General features: G+C 43.0%; 1 long non-coding RNA gene across 1 annotated transcript; it reads left to right on the forward strand.

The window, feature by feature from the left end:
• The first annotated feature begins 3,251 nt into the window (after window positions 1-3,251).
• On the forward strand, window positions 3,252-4,318 carry LOC118769962. Its single transcript, XR_005004526.1, has 3 exons — window positions 3,252-3,351; window positions 3,457-3,553; window positions 4,005-4,318. It is a non-coding gene; the product is annotated as an uncharacterized LOC118769962 (long non-coding RNA).
• The last annotated feature ends 1,512 nt before the right edge of the window (window positions 4,319-5,830 follow it).

Consider the following 5,830-nt stretch of genomic DNA (forward strand, 5'->3'; position numbering starts at 1 on the left):
GCCCCTTTCCCTCACTAAGGCTCACTCCCTGCAGTTTTCTCCCAAGAGTCTGCATATCTGTCTAATTTTCTTGATAGTTGGCCTTACCCAGATTGACTTCCACTGAAAATGTTTTGCACAAATAATCTCCACAGTCTGAATTATGATGGTGCGTTTCCCACACATATGCAGAGATCAGCATGTACAGGCAGTGCTGGGGTTTTGCAGAATCAAATTAGTTTTAAAGACAATAAGTACAAGCCAAATGTCCTGCTCACCTTCACATCAGTATGAAACCAATAGTGTTTAAACACAGCCTAGTTCAAGTTTCCATCTTTGATTGTCAGGTGATGTTTAGATGTGTATGGAGACTTGCATGTAAAGGGCACCAAGAATGTTATTGCATGTTGCACCCTCATTTTTTCTTAGGGGATAAAGCTTGTCACAAATGTGCATAGCTTTCTGCAGTAAGGTAAATAGGTGCACTGAACACTCCTTGTCCCATAACTCCCCCCCCCCCCCCCCCCCCCCAAGTTATTTGCCCTTAATCTGCCTCCAGTGTTTAAACTCTTTGCACAATGTCAAATTCAGTGTTTCCTCACCAGACCAAATTAGATTGAGAGTCTGAATGGAAAATGATCACCAGCACCAGGCAAAACACGGAGTATTGCTTGCATGTCCACCTCCCAGCTGTTTCAGTTTTTACCCAGCTAGTGGTGCATTACTCACGGTGTGCCACATTAAATTATCGCCAGGAGATTTAAAACTGTAGCTAAGAAGCAAGCTGTCACCAGATGTGCGTTTTGTGTGTTACAAGGCTGATAACCTGGAATCCTGTCAGACTGACCACTTTGTCCATCTGTTATAGTCAGCAAGTATGGAGCAGGAAAGGGCTGAATCATGTCTTATCAAGGAAGAGACACCAGAGGGAGATCTTAGGAAGAATGACCCAGAGGGACAGCAGACCAACAGAGAGGACAGTAAGTATACATAGATGACCTGCCTGGAATATTGTGGAATGAATCTAGCAGAACATGCATTACATTTAAATATCATTTTCACAGATGCAGAAGCAAGATGGGCGTTCTCTAATGCAGGTATTTCATTATAAGCATGCATGTAGGGAATAAGAATGATCTTTTAAAACATCACAAAAAGGTGTTGATGCTATAAAAATATGTTTATCATTGTGGTCTCAATTTATTGTGAGTGTTTAACTTCATAAAGCATGCATAGCTTCACATGTGTGGCATGAACACCCTACACAGCATTTATAATGACAGTGGTGCTTTGTGGCAGTTGACATTGCATGACATACCACGTTTTTTGCATGCATGGATTAATCACTATTAACTGTTACGAAGCCCTGCATTTGTTTATGAATGCTTTATGAAGTATGGTTGTTGTGCTAGTGGAGGTAAGCAATACACAAGCATACAGATATGTATGGTTTATGAAGGCCTTAAGAAGTCATTTTTGTTTTGTTTTATATTGCCCTGTTAGCCTTACCTTTTTTTCTCTTTTCATTGAACTCGAAACGATTAAGAGCAAGTTTGAATTTGACGCAACAATTGCATCCAAGGGCTATGTTAACACAAAAGTTTGTTATGTTTAATCTGTGAGTGTTGTAGATTAATAGCAAAAAATGTTTCAGCTGTGAGTAAAAAGCAGTGTTTTTTCTGCTGCTGGAGAAGCCGGGTGAACATGCTAAATATAAATACTGCTGCTAATAGTGCACTGTCAGAACTCAGGCAGGGACTCAAGCACAGACAGAGAAAACCGGGCACACGGGTTTATTAAGTCCAGAGGGCAATCCAGAAACGGAGTCAAGGCAGGCAGAGTCAAAAAACCAGAGCAGACACGGCGACCAAAACCACAGGGCAGGAACGAGGAGCGAAGTCGGGAAAACGGGCAAGAAAACAGAACCGGCAGGCAGACACGATGAAAAGACAAACGGCGAGTAACGACACAGCGAACCGGGACGAACCAGCAACGAGACAAGACACAAGCAGGACTTAAATAGGGCAAGGCTGATGAGAAGACGGGATGCAGGTGAAGACAGGCAATCAGGTGGGCGGTGACAGGGCGGAGAGCAGGGCAGGGCTGGAACACAAGCAAAAACAAAAGCACATGTGACTCCGGTAACTTCTCAGGTCTTCCATTTCGTCTCGTTTTTTTTTTTCTGTTTTTGTGATTCCTTTTTGAAATAGAGCTCTGAACGATCTAAATGTAAAGGGCAAAATACCAAATAAACGTTAAGTGAAAGTGTCCTTTTCTATTGCACAAATGTGACTTGGATGTGTTTTGGAATGTACCTACCAATTTATTGAACCTGAAGTGTTTCACTAGTGAAGAAAAATATTTGTACCTTTATTCAAGCGATGAACAACGTAAAACTGTGTCTCAGCATAATATCGTAACATTTCACGGCACTTCTCACAGGCGTAAAAAATAGATATTTTGGATGAATGCAAGAATTTAATATAAAATGAATCCGCAAAAGTATGGTTATGTCTCCCAGAGAGATCGATGAAGTTGCGTTTTCTTTCGAGTATTTACCCTATGAAGTACGTCGCCTTTTTGTCTCCGATGTGGTCTCAAACGTTTAGTATAGGATAAGCAATGGTTCCTAGGTAGCAGCGAGAACATTTGGTCGTTACACCGGAAGTAAACAATACAGAAGCGTAGGTGTGATAAAGTCAAAACACCAGCAAATCATCTGTAGTGAACTTGCGAGATAGCGTTATCAATCCACACTCGTAGGTCCTTGTAAAAAAATTGTGAAACAACTAGCCACAATGTCGGATTGTGTTACTTTTCATACGCAGCTAGCCTACATATTAGATGTACTAGCAAATAAGGCTCTGGAAGAAATTTGCAAGGTCGTGGACGATGGCTATGCGTTATTGCGCTTTGAAGTGTCTCGGCACCAGCATGAGAACGAAGCGCTGAAGAAGAGGCTGCAGGTGCTGGAGCTGAAGGCGGCGCGACCGTGTGCAGAAACAAGCCGGTCGCGCCAGAGCCTCGCTGAAGTTCCACTGCGCCAGTCGTCGGGGGAAATAGCAGAAAGCAAGTTTTTGCAAACTAACTTTGCGTGTATGGACAGCCACCGTTAGTTTATAATTTTGGCCTGTATCCCTTGGGAAATGTTTATGAAAACTTGACATCATCAGTATCGTAGTCATCACATTTAAAGTATTAAGAAATTGTGTCATTTATTGATAGCCGTATCGTTTTTTTTCCCTTCCGCTTGCACTAGGTTCAGAAATAGCGTTTCAGCAACACTCAGTCACCGCTCAGGTGCGAGAGGGAGTCACCCTGGCGGCAGCGGGTGGAGACATTCCAGCGAAGGCCGTGGTCACTAAGGACGAGGTCGTGTCGTGCGGCTTGAGCTGTCGCGCTGTTTTCCATCTTTGCCATTGACACAAATGAGAGATCTGATTTTAGTCAAAGTTTTAACCGTTCTTTCTCTTAAAGGAAGATAGACCTGAGCTGCTCATTATCAAGGAGGAGAGACCTGAGGATGAACAGGATGCCAGTGACCCGAAGGAACGCGTAAAGTTCAGCGCGGAGAGTATGTTGTACACGACTTGGACAGGCATTTTAATAATATTCTGTTATAACAATTATACTAAAATACTGCAGTAATGTGATTGAAGACAACGTTTCTAAAATCAAAAAGAAAAAGGAAATGTGTTTAGTAGTATTTTAGTAAATACTACTAAATTTGAATTTGTTATTTTGAATTTATGTTTGAATGTTTAGAACTTGTAGGGAGATATCAATAATTGTACACGCATGTAAATTGTAAGGAAGGTACAAGGACTGATTTATATAAACAGAAAGACAAATTAATAGAAAAATCAGTCTTATACAAGAGAAACAAGCTCTATGTACAAGGTTATATCGAGGACAATTTTTAGCCTTATATTAGCTATAGCACCGCAATGATCCTTGAGACGTTAAGTTTATCACTTAAAAGCACAGAGTTAATAACTTATAACTGTTCTCACCTTCTCCCTCAGGAGCTGTGGAGTTGAGGGCAGGTGGTGGGGAAAGAACTCCCATTCAGGACACACAGAATAAAGCAGCACAACACACAGAGGAGCTCACTGAGCAGCACAGGACCAGACACAGTGCTTGGGAGGTCAGTGGATTGGAGAACGTCCTCAAAGCAGAACCAGAGAGTGAGAGTGGAAACCAACCACTTTCTGAACACAGAGCAGGACGACTGAGCAGTCTGGACTCTGACTGTGTCATGTATGAGAGCCTCAGTCATTTGGGGACTTATGTTACCCAAAGGAGTCCATATGGAGAGACTGAGGATCCATCTTGCTCGTATGGCACAGAAATGGACTCGGAGGCCCTGTTAGTTCAGTTTGCTGATGGCCCAGACATGAATGGATGTGCTCCCTGTGATGTTAGCTTCACCACCTCAGACAGCATTCAGACCCAATGCAGAGATGGCCTGGGAAAGAAAATGAACATTTGTGAATATTGTGGGAGAGGCTTCGCGCGTAGAAACGCCCTCGAAATACATCAGAGAGTTCACACCGGAGAGAAGCCGTTCACCTGTCTCCAGTGCGGGAAGCAGTTTGCTCATTCCGGTAATCTGAAGGTGCACCAGAGCGTTCACACAGGGGAGAGACGATTCAGCTGCACCCTGTGCGGAAAGAGCTTCATTTCTTCGAGTCACCTTAAGAGACACTGGAATGTCCACACGCGAGAGAGACCCTTCAGCTGCGCGCAGTGCGGGAAAAGGTTCTCAGATTCATGCAGTTGCAAAAGGCACCAGGTTGTTCACACCGTGCAGAAGTCACTGATCTGCACACAGTGTGGGAAGAGATTTGCTTCACCGGGTCTCCTGAAGAGGCATCGCCTGAGAGCTCACGCTTCGAATAACTTTGCAGACATCCAGCATGGAGCCACTGAAGGTCCATGGCAGCAAAAAAATAATTTTCACATGTGATCAATAGAAGCCCAGGGTGCCAATTAGTGATCTGTCGTGGGCTTGCGTGTCGAGTCCTGAAAACTGAACAGGGGACTCCTGTATTCAGCTCCCCCACGGTCATGTTTTAGCTGCACTGAATACGTGAAGGAGTGGGAACCAAAGAAGTTATGAAGTATTTAGCCTAATTGTGTCATTTACAGTTGTTTGGTCTGAGGCATCTTGGAGCTGAAGTATGTTAGTTATTGATGTCTGCTAGTGTAAATATGTTTTGTGTGTCCTACTTCATATATTTTAATATTTCAGTGACAAATACATGGGAATCTGCATTTGTAATTCCCAATGTTTCTTCTCCCTTCTTTCATCCAGCATAGAGTGCTATTTTTGCTGAATGGAGGGCTGTTTTTAGTCCAAGACTGGCATGTAATTTAGATTCATTACAAACAGAAGTGGTTTATTTATTCAAGATACGTGAACCAGACCCTGCTACCTAGATAATCAGCTAAAGTAAATGTGGAACAGCAATTGTTCCAGTTTTAAAGGATAAACACAGAGACTTGTACTCGATTCACCGTGGCCAATATACCCATGTAAATTTCCTGTGGAAACCTGAAGGAATTTTGACTTGCAAAATATGCCAACAGCAACAGCAGTTTGAAATCAAGTATATCTGATTTATGAGAAAGTAATGCAAATCACAGTGTAGGCCCAGGTGCAGCAAGGCACAGCAAGTCCAAAGACATGTTACACATGTGTTTATATTTTGCACGACCATGCCTGATGGACCTATCATAGTGCACGATAGGAGATGTCAAAGACGGTTATGAATATTAACTCAACATGTAAGCAGGGAAGCAAACTGCATGGGCCACATTCCTGTCACCCTCCTCTCCATGGCCTCCA

Source organism: Megalops cyprinoides, chromosome 22, assembly GCF_013368585.1.
Source record: "Megalops cyprinoides isolate fMegCyp1 chromosome 22, fMegCyp1.pri, whole genome shotgun sequence".
Taxonomy (NCBI): Eukaryota; Metazoa; Chordata; class Actinopteri; order Elopiformes; family Megalopidae; genus Megalops; species Megalops cyprinoides.